At 41.8% G+C, this 13,786-nt stretch overlaps 1 protein-coding gene across 1 annotated transcript in view; it reads right to left on the reverse strand.

Annotated features, from left to right (window-relative positions):
* Positions 1-13,191, reverse strand: part of LOC146809255 (zonadhesin-like) — a 29,042-nt gene extending 15,851 nt beyond the window's left edge. The window contains exon 1 of the mRNA XM_085614322.1: positions 13,151-13,191. The gene's annotated coding sequence lies outside the window, so the exon portion shown is untranslated. The remainder of the gene's footprint in view (positions 1-13,150) is intronic.
* Positions 13,192-13,786: the final 595 nt, after the last annotated feature.

The raw sequence follows: 13,786 nt of genomic DNA on the forward strand, positions 1-13,786 counted from the left end.
CCATCCCACCTTCCCTTCATGGTCTGTGTGTATGCCATCATAGTCTCATTGTTGCTCTCCATGGTGTGTCTTGTTTCTAGTGCCCATCATGCCTGACCTCCATGGTCATCTTGCTGCTCCTGTCCTGTCCTCTTGCCCCCAGCCCTCTGTTTCCATGTGCAGACCCCTATTCCCTCCCTCCTGGCTTTTCTGTTCCATTGTAATGCCCCTGATCCGTCCCTCCACCATTTATGGTCTGTTATGCTGCAGCTTTCTCTCCTGTCTGTCCATTATGGTCAGCTAGCTACCATTGCCTCTTTCCCCTCTGTTCTCTGTTGTCCATGTGCATGGTCCTGTCCCCTCCCTATTGCTTTCTATGGATTGTTGTGCTGCACTCCCGTCCCGCATGCTGTGTGGTGTATTGTGCTGCTGCAAACCCTGATGCCTGCCCTGTAGGGTCAGTTTGGTGCACCTCTCCATGTCCCTCCTGTCCTCTGTTATCCAAGTCCATGTCCCTACCCCAACTCCTCCTGCCTACCATGATACAATGTACCATACTTGCGAACATTTTGAACTTGGTAAGAGGGAGATGTTGAAAAAAACTGGGGTATTGATTTTCCCCTTTCAGTTACATTGAAAAAGAGGAGATTGTAGACAGGAGACAGATCAAATAAAGCCCATTTGAGCTGAAACGGGTCTGTTGGCATGTATGGTTGTACTACCACTGCCTCTTCCTTCTGCCCACAATGGTCTATTATATTGCCACAGCCTCTCTTGCCAGTCCTGTATTGTTGGTTTGTTGCCCCTGCCCCCCTTTCCACTGCCCTCCCTAGTCTTTTGTGCTGCCACTGCCCTTCCTGCCTGCCCAATGTGGTAAAATTGTTGCCTCTGCACTCTCCTACCTGCCTTCAATTTTCCGAGTCCGTGCCCCTGGCCTCTACCTCTCAACAGTATCCCAATGAACAACTAGATTGCTAACATTCTATATTTATTACAAAAGTGTGGAACGCCTGACGTCATCTTGATGTAATCAAACCTGTAATACCTAGAGTATTTCCTTTAGAAATTACATATATGAGAGGGTCTTCTTTGCATCAAAATTATGGTTAGTGCTCTAAAAACACTAAAATGAGGACATATTTTCTGAGTTTTCAAATAGAGACAAAGAACTTTTAAATTATTTGTAATCTTTATGTTTTTTTATCCAGTTGACCACTTGAGTAAATGTTGCACCTAGGGGAGAGGATGTGGTGTTACTTCCAGAGCTGCAGACTTTGCAACTGGGGAACCAGGTTGGAGTTTCTGCTTCAGCTCAACATTCTGTGCTTCTGGTCAAATCCCTTGATCTCCCCATGTCTACAACCAAAATGAATTTGATCTTGTGTGATGTAACCAATGCTCATGTACAGCACTCCAATACCTGACAAGTCTGCCCTATATAAAACTGCAAATACACAAAAAATAAGTGTTTTGCACACTTCTGTCATTGGGCTACATCTGGGCAACATCTGGGTGATATTTGTGCTGCATTTGGGCTCTTTTGTCTCTGGTGGCCATCTTGGGAGATTTATTTGTTATGAAGTATTAAGTGTTACCAGTTTATTCCAATCAAGATGGCTTCATGTGCGCCATACTTTTGTCATAAGTAAGACAGTAAGCGCTCTAGTTGTTCTTAAGAACACTCTGGGACATTCTGTCATCGGGCTATACTTGGGCTACATCTGGGTGATATTTGGGCTACATTTGGGCTCTTTTGTCTCTGGTGGCCATCTTGGGAGATTTATATGTTATGAAGTTTCCTAATTTCCTCATTTACTGCAGTCTCCTCAGTGGGAATACTTTCAGTTATTTATTTTGGTTCCATCAAGAAGGCATTCAGATGTGTCACACATTTGCCATAAATTCTGAATGTTAGCACTCTAGTTGCTCATTAGATCACTGTAGTAAAACTACTGCTCACCAGGGAAGTCTGCTGCTGGTATTCAAAGTGCATGTGTCAGTCTGCATGTCAGAATTTGTTTATGAAATAGAGGAGGATTTGAGAAGTCAAAATGTGCCCTAATTTTTTTTTCTGCAGAACTAATCATACTTTCTATGGCAAAATGAACCCCCTCATGTTGTTCCTTGGTAAATTAAATGTTTTAAGTGTTACCACTTTATTACAATCAAGATGGCTTCAGGTGCGCCATACTTTTGTCATAAGTAAGACTGTTAGCGCTCTAGTTGTTCGTTAGAACACTCTGGGACATTCTGGCATTGGGCTATACTTGGGCTACATCTGGGTGATAGTTGGGCTACATTTGGGCTCTTTTGTCTCTGGTGGCCATCTTGGGAGATTTATTTGTTATGAAGTTTCTTAATTTCCTCATTTACTGCAGTCTCCTCAGTAGGAAATACTTCCAGTTTTTTACTTTGGTTCCATCAAGAAGGCATTCAGATGTGTCACACATTTGCCATAAATTCTGAATGTTAGCACTCTAGTTGCTCATTAGATCACTGTAGTAAAACTACTGCTCACCAGGGAAGTCTGCTGCTGGTATTGAAAGTGCATGTTTCAGTCTGCATGTCAGACATTTTTAATTAAATAGAAGATGATTTGAGAAGTCACTCAAAATGTGCCCTAATTTTTCTTTCTGCAGCACTAATCATACTTTCTATGGCAAAATGAACCCCCTCATTTTGTTCCTTTTTAAATTAAATGTTTTAAGAGTTACCACTTTATTCTAACCAAGATGGCTTCAGTTGTGCCATACGTTTGTCATAAGTAGGGCTGTTAGCGCTCTAGTTGTTCTTTAGAACACTCTGGGAAGCTGCAGTAGAACACAAATGAATCAACTGACAGTCTCTGCCCTTGTTGGATGTACATGTTTTATTGAGAATGTCAGACTTCATTCTCACGTGACTGAGAAAGATAATGTGAATTTACAGAAAATATGTTCTCAGTTTAGCTTATAGATCACCTTCCAAACCTCTGTGGGAAAAGCATGAGAAAATAGTTTTCTCTCAAACATGATTCATGATATCACAGCAGAAGGCTTTTTCACATGGTAAAATCACCTTAGAACACACCACAATACCTAAAATGAGTATGGTACCACCAACAAATGATTTATAATGTAACTAAAGTCTTAAAACCTTCTATTAACTGCAATGCTTTTTAATGAGGTGCTATCATGTATATTCGTCCCAAGATGGCTGCCAACACTTCTTGGATGAAGTGCTGACAGCCAATCAGATCTCACGATGAGATGTGTAGTTAGGCTCCGCCCAGATATATATGTGATTTTACTTTTGATTTTCTCAGGAACTACAGAACAGATTGACACCATATATGCAAAAGGCACATGCCTGACCTGAGGACTACCTCTTTGCCAAATTTCAAGTAATTCTGTTCAGCCGTTCGGGCTGTGCCTTCGACTAAAGGTCCTATGGGAAAATGCATGGGGAAAACGCGTTTTGGGACCCCCTTTTTTTCTCAGCCCCCGCTTGACGAATCACCCCGAGACTTTCAGGGTAGGAGCTGAGCGGAGTGCCCCATTAGTTTTGAAAATTTCACGAAGATAAGTCAACCGGCGCCAAAGTTATTCAAAATAGAATTTTCAGATTTCCTATGGGAACTCGGTCCTAACTATAACTATCTACTGGCGATCGCCAGTAGACAATATATATATATATATATATATATATACATACATACATACATACATACATAGCGCGAGCAAACAAAATTCGTTATCTTTATTTTTTTAGTGACTTACCTGCAATCGGCCGCTTGCCACATTTTGCAACCCCCCACCCTGCCCCTCCTCTGCCCCATGTCACCGCCCCGGTAACACGCCCTATACGGGCCATCGCTGTTCAGTTTTACAGTTGAAATTCCCTGTGATGTTGAATTTTTGTGGGCTAAAAGGAGTGGCATATTGAGTGGTGTTTGTTCCGAACTTGCAAGCCCTGCAGCTGGAACATTTTACAAATCCCGGCTGGGGTTGTAGCCACATTTGATCCTTACTCAATTCTGAAAAACTTTTTGTAATTTGCGTTCTCATTGAGGGCTCTTTCCTATATATAATGGTCGGAGTCGCAGGGAGTCTAGGAGCCATAACTCCATCAGTTAGTAATATGGGCCAGCTTTTAGTTATAATGGCTCTGATCTGTCTTTCTTGGCGATTATAAGTTGTTATAAATCTAGGAGCCGATTCATTGTCTTTTTTGTCTTTTAAGTCAGGATTTGCATCAATTGTATCTTTTGCTCTTAGGATCAGGTCCCTGGGCTTGGCATTTATTTTATTGACTGCCTGTTTTAGGATAGGCTCTTTGTATCCTCTCTCTTTAAATCTCATAAGGGCCTGATTAGTACATATGGCTAAATCTTCTTCCGTGCTGCAGATACGTTTAAGCCTAAGTAGCTCTCCATAGGGAATATTATTGATGACATGTATGGGATGAGCACTGCTGGCATGTAGTATGGAATTTCCAGCAGTGCTCTTCCTATGGAGGGTGGTAGCTATTCGTCCCTCACGGATAAAGATGGTAACATCTAGGAACACTACCTGTTGATTGTTGATATTACTTGTAAACTTAAGATTTTCTTGATTTATATTGATGTTGTCAACAAATTCAATGGCAGTTTTCTCATCTCCTCTCCATATAATAAAAACGTCATCAATATATCGCATCCATTTTAAAACATGATTGGCAAAATAGAATTGTGAGTGCGCTTGAGGACCTGCTCCTCCCACCAGCCCACGTGTAAACACGCGTAGCTAGGAGAGAAGCAGGCCCCCATCGCCACACCACGCTTCGGTAAATGAATTTCATTGCCAAACATAAAATAATTATTGTCACCAGGATACTAGTTCCATAATCATTTTGTTGTGATTCTAACATTGTAACGGTCTAGTACCCAAAAAAATATTCCAAAGCTTTTAATCCAGCAAGATGTTCAATACTAGCATAAAGGAACTCAATATCTAACGTAATAAACATTAAGTCCTCAGCCCATGGAATATGCATGATCTTAATTAAAAAATCTCCGGTGTCTTTGATATAAGTTGGTAAACCTGTAACCAAATCATGTAAAAAATAATCAATGTATTGGGTGATATGTTCTGCAACACTCTGTATTGCCGATATGATTGGTCTTCCAGGGACTGGTACCGTTCTTTTATGCACTTTAGGTATCAAATATAATCTAGGTAGAACAGGATTTTCAACATGCAGGAACTTGGATTCCTCCGCTGAGATCATGCCCTCTCTTTTCCATTTTAGAAGTGTTTTTTTAAGATTGTCTCTTGCATTATTATATTCTTTTAGGGTAGATTTCTCATAGCATGTCAGATCATTCAATTGTCTCCGAGCTTCTGCAATATATTCATTTTGTGGCCAAATAACAATATTACCACCTTTATCTGACGTGGTAACAATAATTTGATGATCATTGCTCAATTTTTAAATCAATGCCGTGTATTGATTTTCCTGCTCACTTTTATACCTTTTTCGGTGTTTGATTTGATAGTGCAATTTCTTCAAATCTTCCACTATGACATCATGGAAAGTGTCGATGGCATCCTTGGGCATGTTCGGCACAAAAGTGGATTTGGACTTAAAAGGACTTGTGTGAGCTCCTATTTGCGAAATAGCTGCTACAGTTAATTTTTGTTGAGTAGACATACTCTGTTCTGAACTGCTATTATCCTGAACAAGTTGGTGCATAGAAAGCAGGGTTCTCGTGTCTGATGCCATGAGTTGGATATTGGCCTGATTGTCAGAGATAGCTTGCTGGTCCTTTAGCCACTCTTTCATGCTAAAAAACTTTTTGAGCTTGAGTTTTCGAATATAGCAGAAGACATCAACATGTGTCCGTGTGTAATCAAAGTAATTGCAACAGTATCTCAGTAGGAGTTATTAAATTATTTGTAGTCGTATGTACAAGACATTACAAACACACAAAGAGAAAAAAGAGGCTACAAGAGTTTTTTGGTTAATGCGCCCGTAGGCGTCATATATTAAGGGAAGATTAACAAATTATAGCAGCACTATACAGTACAATTACGAAAACAACCCTAAGGGAAAAAGTGTACAATGTGCTCGTGACATAAGTGTGACGGCGCAAGTGACAACGTGTATAAAACCATAGCAAGGGGCGCAACACAGTAAATACAAGGTATGTACAATTCAAGGTTCCAAGTAATAGTTCCAATTATTCATTTAAAAGTTCTCAGGGAGTAATTTTCGGGGAACCAAAAAGATCAAAGAGCGCCAAAAGCATTTGGAGCTGATGGGAACAGGTCGACGACGTTTCGATCCTTAATAATTCCGGATCATCCTCAGGACCAGGGTCGTTAATTTCAGGGAGTGCTGTATAAAATAAAGGTCAGTATCAGAGCGGTGGTGGGAAAACGGACATAGGAAACAGGCGAAGGAGAAGGTGGGTCTCGACTAAAGCCTACCTGTGGCCCAGGTTAAGGGGACTTGGTTAGCTAGGGTTCCGGGTAAGTAGATTCACGGTCACGGTGTGTCTAGGAGAGACATCGAGGGACTCGGAGTAAGTTCAAGCGTCTCTGCGGGATAAGAGGGTGAAATGAGCCAGGGAATAGGGAGAGTGAATGAACAGGGGAGGATAGCCTGCGCTATCGAGTTTTCCACTTACCGCAGTAGCGGGGCAGCGGAACCGGAGGAGCGCAGAGAGGCGCTTCAGTGTTTTCCTGCGAAAGGAGAAAAGGATCGGATGAGTAATTCCGCAGACTTAGCAAGGGATGAGAGGGAAGGGGAAGGGAGAGGGGTGTCAACTTACAGAAGGCAGGTCAGGGGAGTCGTGGTCCAAAATTCCACAAGGTACAACAAGCCGCCACGGACGTGTGCGGAGCTCTACCGAAGCCTGTGTAGAGAAGCCGGGCTCTCTTCTACATAAAGGAAAATAATCGTCATGGTGAGGAGCGCCGATTGGACCAATGTGAGGGGGGAGGGACGGTAACTAAGGACGCTGGGGCAGTGACCAATGCGGGAGTGGGGGGAGTGAGTAAGGAAGGATGATAGGATCATGGGTGGTAACCAAGGACGCCTGGGCAACGTGAATAGAGGGAAAGAGAAAAGTTACGGAGACGCGTGAAAACTAATCACGTAGGCACGGCGGGAGTGGCCGAAGTAAATTAAGATGCGATGGCACGATCATGGTGATTGTAAATTACAATCTCCACTGAAGGTGATAAAAATTAATAGTAAATTAAGATGCGATGGCACGATCATGGTGATTGTAAATTACAATCTCCACTGAAGGTGATAAAAATTAATAGGGGGGGGGGGGGGTTGAAAAGGGAATTGCTTAGTGGGCGAGAGACAGGACCAGAAGGGAAATTCGTCTTCTGTTGGCGATGTCTGGTTAATGATACATGTAAGTGGAGACCCAATGAGAACAACAACAACATGTATAAATCATACAATTTCTGGAAAATCTATTTAACATAAATTTCAGAATGATCAAAAAAAGTTAAGCATGACTAATTCAGAAAGGGGGCAGGGGAAGAGGAGAAGGACCACTGGGAGATCATGGAGGAAGATAAATGGTGCTATTCCACTCATCGATAGTGTTCAAACCATGGTTCACTGAATTACAACGAGTAATCCATTTGCATTCGCATTTGTTCAAGAGTTGTTGTAAATTACCCCCACGGGGAGGAAGCCGCGGTTGGTCAATAACTTGCCACTTCATGTCAAGTACATCATGGTTTTTTTCAAGATAATGTGATACCAAAGGAGCTGTAATGACCTTACAGTTTATCCTGCTTTAACCATTTGAGTTGTCTGACCGATGTAGAGGAGATGACAAGGGCATTCAATGGCGTATATCACGTTTTGTGACCGACAGTTGGTAAAAGTGTTGAGGGAGTGTGTTTGGTTGTCAAATTTGAATTCCTTTGTATTGATGGTAAGATCGCACACACTGCATGACTGGCATTTGTAGTGACCTAGTACAGGTGGTAGTCCCCACGCGGTGGTGATGGCATTAGAGTGAGCAGGTTTGATGGGCCAGGTGATAGCATGCACCAAATGGTTAGAAAGATTGTTGCCTCGTTTGAATGAAAAGAGCGGTGGCTCTTGGAAGGATTTGTTGGTTCTCAAAATAGTCCAATTTTTTGAAATAATCTTTTTGATTTGGTTGCTGCTGGGACTGAATTTGGAAACAAAGGGGATGCGAGAGTTTGTTTTTTTCGGCTGTGGTGTGAGAAGGACGTCGCGATGGCAATACCAAGCTCTTTTGCGGGCGCGTGAGGTCAATCTGCGAGGGTAACCTCTGTCTGTAAGTTTTTTGAGTAAGACATCGGATTCCCTGAAATAGTCTTTACGCCAGCTACAGTTTCTTCGGATGCGAAGGAATTGGCCATAGGGTAAGCCATCTTTGAGTCCACGTGGATGGTAGCTGGAGTAGTGTAGTAAGGTGTTCCTTTCCGTCGGTTTGCGATAAAGCGATGTACCAATTACTCCTTCTTCCGCATGTATGTTAAGATCAAGGAAAGGAAGGTCATTGCTTTTGTATTCATAGGTAAACTTCAAATGTGGTTGGGAGTTGTTCAGCCAATTTACAAAAGCTGTGAGAGTGTCAGCCTCACCTTTCCAAAATAGGAGGACATCATCTATGTAGCGTCGCCATAAGGAAATTTGAGGTCGGAATGGATTGTTGGGACTGAGTATGAGGCATGTTTCAAGTTTGTGAACAAACAGGATAGCAAAGTTTGGGGCAAAGCAAGCTCCCATTGAAACTCCCTTGACTTGAAGGTAGAAATCATCATGGTATAGAAAATAATTGTTCTCTAAGGCAATGCGTAGGAGACTCATGATGAATTCTGTGGGAATCCGTGTAGGTCTTGGTCTTTTTTCCAGTAGTTCTTGAATAGCTAGTAGACCTTCATCGTGTGGAATATTAGTGTACAAGGATTCGATGTCTAGACCCGCCATCAGTTCAGTTTCTGGATCAAAGGGTCTGTCTTCAATGGTTCTGATCAGGTCCATACTGTCTCGTATATAGGTATCCGTGAGAGGAACAAATTCCTTGATGATGGCATCTATGTATTTGCCCAGGGGTTCCAGAATAGAGCCACATCCGGAGACAATGGGTCTACCGGGGGGATTTTGAGTGTCCTTGTGGATCTTCGGTAGAACGTAAATCACTGGTGTACGTGGATGGGCATTGTTGAGGAAGGTAAACTCTTTGGGTGAGATGATATTTTGAATCTGTGCTTTCTTGGTAATATTGTTGATTTTAATTTTGAGATCAGGAAGGGGATCTTGGGTGAGTTTGCGATAATGGGCAGAGTTGGTCAGTTGTCTTTTGATCTCCACATCATATTTTTCATTGTCCATGACAACAATGCCTCCGCCTTTATCCGCTGGCTTGATGGTCAAATCTGTTCTCTTCTTGAGGCTGATTAAGGCTTGTTTTTCGACCAGTGGGAGGTTGTAGGGAACAAATTCAAAAGCCTTTTGTACATTTGCAACTTCATGTAGTACTATTCTCTCAAAGGATAGAATTTCAGGAGGCATGGTGTGTGAGGGTGGATTAAAGGTGGAAGGTGGATGAAAGAGATTGGTGTTGGAATGAATAGGACCAGGTTTATCTGCAAAGAATTGGCGTAACCTGATTCGTCGGAAGAACTGTAGTAGGTGTGTATGTAGTTCAAAGAAGTTACTTCGTTCCGTGGGTACAAAGCTCAGGCCTCTACTGAGTAGTTTAGTCTCATTCTCAGAGAGATTGTGTTTAGAAAGATTGAAAATGGGGATTAGGTCCAGATTGGAGTTGGAGGCAGGAGCAATAGAGTCCAGGTTTATGATGGGGGCATTTGCTGGCATCTCTGGAGTAGTTATTGCTGGGGGCCCCAGCGGTAGAATTTGTTTCTGGTTTGTCTCTCTCCGGAGTATTGATTTTGGTAGTGATTGCGTGTGTAATCAAAGTCTCTGATAGGGAAAAATGACAGACCATGGCTTAAAAGCTGTTTTTCCGCCTCTGATAATGTAATATTAGAAAGATTTACAATTGTGTTATCTTTTATTGATTCTTTCGCCAGTATTGCTTTCTTGATTTTTGTGAAAGCTTCCACTTTTTACGGTGCTCTTTCTGTATTTTATTGATTCTTGTTCTTTGTTCTTTTGACTTCGTGGTCTCAGTGTCTGCAGGCGAACGAAATCTAAAAAATCGATCTCTTCCCCCAGATCAAGGATCTTAGTTTTATCACATGTCCCTGTTCTGTTTAGACTGCCTTCATCTGAGGACATGCTGCTTATTAGTGATTCATTGTCACTACTTTCTGGGGCTGAGTTGATATTAGTGCTTGTTGTTGCCACTGCTTGTACCGTTGGTTTGACTGGCTTTGAATTTAATTTGGATTTTTTAGCGTTTTCATATTTTCGCGCAAAAGTGAAAATGCGCCCCTGCTCGTAATCTTCTTTGTCTCGCGCAAATTTATACACTTTGCGGGCTTTGATTTTGTCTTCCTGCTTGATCAGCCTTTCCTCTATTTCTTTTTTAGATTTTGTAATCAACTCATTGGGTTCAAATTTTGATAACTGTATAGTGTTTTCATCAATTTCTTTTACAAGAACCTGTCTGTCAATTTCTGAATACTTCACCAAAACCTTTACCAAGTTAGCCGACGCTTCCAAATTGCTGTGCCCCCATTCCTTGAGCATTTCTGGATTGGGGTTCTCGTAACTTGGGGCTAGTAAAATGCGTAGCCCCCTAGGTACTCGCCCCTCTTCAATATACTTTGATAGTGACTTATGCTCCCATCATTTGGTTACCTCAGAGCGCATGCACTTCTCCAACCGTTTTAATAAGTTTTTTATTTGGCCCTCATTGGACAAGTCCGTATTGCTAAGAGTTGCCGTTGTCGTTACACCTTTGTTGGTTACTTTGGGGAGATTTAAGAATAACAAATCAGCGGCTGCCTCCCTGTCACGTACTGCCTCTGCTGACATAATAATGCTGTCTCTATTCAATATAACTGAAAAGTATATACTACGGTTGCTCCGTGTGTGCCGCACAGTCCTCCCCACCGCTGCAGTAAAGCGTTTCACACCGCAGACAGGAAATGTTATTGGGCGAGGTGTAGCTCGCCTCGTTGTACTACCTTCGCTGCGTAGTCCGTGTGTTAGTCCGTGTGTTGCTGCAGTCAGGGGCCACCACCAAAACTTCGTTCTAGAAACATGAAAATACTGGTTGATGGCGGTAGCCTACTTCCGGAGAGTGGATTCGTTGCGGAAGCAACCACCTTCCACGTTTTCAATCAGGTAAAAAGCAAGCCGTCTCAACGTATCCAGGTCAGTGGATAGAGATCACACGAATCCCAAAAATCAGGCACAAGTAGATTTATTTAGTTAAAGAGCCAGCGAATCTGACGCGTTTCAGGCCGTTGCCCTTGTTCACAGATAGACAGATCTCGGCCCGCCATTTTTAAAAATATGCTTAAACATATATATATATTATGTATGACCCATTCCACTCAAGGTTTCAACTTCCGTGAGTCGCCCAACACTTAACATTGGAAAGATTTGGAATAAACAGCATGTTACAATTTGCACATATATATACATATATATTTGTGCAAATTGTTACATGTTGTTTATTTCCAATCTTTCCAAGGTTAAGTGTTGGGCGACTCACGGAAGTTAAAACCTTGAGTGGAGTGGGTCATACATTATTCCCCTCCCTCATATCTTCATGGTATATAGGTGTGGAGTTACAAATGGGCAATCTATGCATAGCAAAAAATTCTTACCTTCACAAAATTCTAGTTGAGATAATTGGGACAAACATTTTTGCATGTCACTTGGTCGTAAATAAATCCCAAGGCTTTCCCGAGGCAGGGTGCCTCCGTGTCTGTTAAAATCACCTTGCGGAGAACTGCAGCTTTTTAAAAATATCGAGTCTTTCTCCATCTAAAAGTCGGGTTTTCTCCCCTGAATAATTCTCCAAACGCTGCAGCGTTTCAAATAATGGTAGCACAGGCGTTTACACTTTAGAAAAACCTTCGTTCCCCCTTAAGAAATGTTGGCAAAGTCCACAATTGAAATTTCACAAGATTTTCCATCCCTTATTTCTTGCTTGATGTATTCCTGACCATAAACTGTATCATCAGGCCGCATGCACGTCTCCCTTATGTATTATGGCATTTCTATACCGTGTACCTAGCCAAAAGGCAGCAGAGCGCTCTCGTTTTCATGTTAGAGTAGCCATAGAAATGGCAGCTCCACACTAATTTGTAAAACGTTAAGGGCCAGATGTATCAAGCCCTTTTGCGTTCGCCTATTTGCAAATGCAAAAATTGATTTTCTGATGTAGCAAATCCGATTTTGCGATTCAAAAAATGGGTTTGCGATTCGGTATTAGGAAGGGGCGTGTTTAGGGCATCCCTTCCTAATACCGAATCACATCGGTATGTATGAATGTTTTGTGACCGCAATTGCGGTCGCAAAACATTTGCATTTTACCACCGACTTCAAGAAGGTGGTAACGCATTCGCAAACTGGAAGAGGACCCCAAGGGACCCCTTCCCCTTAGTGAATGTTTGTAAAACCATTTCTAAGAGCAAGCAGTGGTTCCACGGACCACTGCCTGCTTTTAAAAATGCTCTTGAAAAATGAAAAGAAAATTTTCTTTTTGAAAAGCATCTCATTTTCCTTTGAGGAAAAAGGACTGCTTTACAAAAAAAAATAGCTCTATTTAAAAGCAATCACGGACATGGTGGTCTGCTGATCTCAAAAGCCCACCATCCCTGTGATTTTTGCGATTCCTAGGAGGTCGCAAATTGCGACCTACCTCATTAATTTTCATGAGGTAGGTCATTTGCGACCCACTAGGAATCACAAAAGTTGTACTATACACCTTTATACATTGCATTTAGCGATCTCCTAATTGCAAATCCTTGTGATTCGCAATTAGGGAATCACAAAATGCTATCTTCATACATCTGGCCCTAAGATCCTTATCTTTCTTTTTCAAAGCAATGAGTTTAATTTAACACACAGATAAGAATAAAGGAACAAAGTAGCAGCATATTCATCAACACAAGAAGGAATCATGATTTTTAGCTCGTTATCCATGACACCATTTGATTCACTCATTTATTCATCCCTTGAATGACACATTTTTATTTATAAAAACTTTCTCCTAGAAACATACCTCTCTCTCGTTATATTGTGGATAGACTGTTCTGCACCTCCGCTTCTGACTTATTCTAACAGGCCACCTGCTTGCTTTTATATCCCATAGCAGGTCATTGGGCACAGCCCTTTGTATGCAAATATTATTGTTGGAGAAACAAACTTTTGCAACACTATTACCTAATAGAGCAACAGGAACTTCCCAATGTTAATTAAAGCATGAATCACAGGTGTCCTTGCCCAAGCCTATTGCTTGTAGGTTTATTCTGAAGTGTCAGTGATGGTTTATGCCAAGTGACGGTTGATGACCCACAAAAATTATGGGTCGACAGAAATAGAATATGTTTAAAAACATACATAAAAATAACGAAACATTTAACCCTTGCACTGCCAGGCCTCCCCGGTGACACCCTCTTTTTGGGGTACATTGCACCTAGACCCCCATAAAGTTTTGTCCACATAAGGTATCCACCCCAAATTTGCGACCTTTTCTTCTAACATCCTGAAGATTTTAAAAATACCAGGGGTTTGTGGATTCCCCTTAAGGGGGGATGAGAAAATATGCAAAATACATCTAAATGTGTTTTTTTGGGGGAAAATGTGTTAAAAGGGCTGCAGAAGAAAGCGTCTAGATTGTTCCCTACTAATGGTATTA

Source organism: Triturus cristatus, chromosome 7, assembly GCF_964204655.1.
Source record: "Triturus cristatus chromosome 7, aTriCri1.1, whole genome shotgun sequence".
NCBI classification, from domain to species: domain Eukaryota; kingdom Metazoa; phylum Chordata; class Amphibia; order Caudata; family Salamandridae; genus Triturus; species Triturus cristatus.